A 441-nucleotide genomic window follows, 5' to 3' on the forward strand; every position below is an offset into this window, starting at 1 on the left:
CAGTACCACTTTTCCCTGCTGCTGCATCTAGACTTTCCTGCTTGGATAAAACTACTCTGTGGGTCAGTTTGGACCTGTGAGCTGTGGATTGCCGACTCCTGGATTAAGGGGCTGAAATTTGTAAACACAAAGAGAGGAGGAAAGGTTCTTTCCAATGAAGGCAACCTTGGAGTTTTCACGTTCTGGTTGGAGAACATTTCCAGTGCTGACATCCTGTGGTATGTTGGCTAAGCTGCATACTGTAAACACTTTATATTAAAAGACCTTGTTGAAAGTCACTTGAAGTTATTGAATTTTGGGTTTGGTTGTGTGTTATGTAGAAGGTATTACTGAACAGGTATCTACACTTCTCCTGGAACCTTCTAAGACGTCTCAGAAGGGATATAATAACCAAACTATCATCTCAGCCGGTTGGGTCATTGAGATGAGCAGCTGAATTGC

The sequence above is a fragment of the Alligator sinensis genome, unplaced genomic scaffold, assembly GCF_000455745.1.
Source record: "Alligator sinensis unplaced genomic scaffold, ASM45574v1 scaffold1086_3, whole genome shotgun sequence".
Classification (NCBI taxonomy): domain Eukaryota; kingdom Metazoa; phylum Chordata; order Crocodylia; family Alligatoridae; genus Alligator; species Alligator sinensis.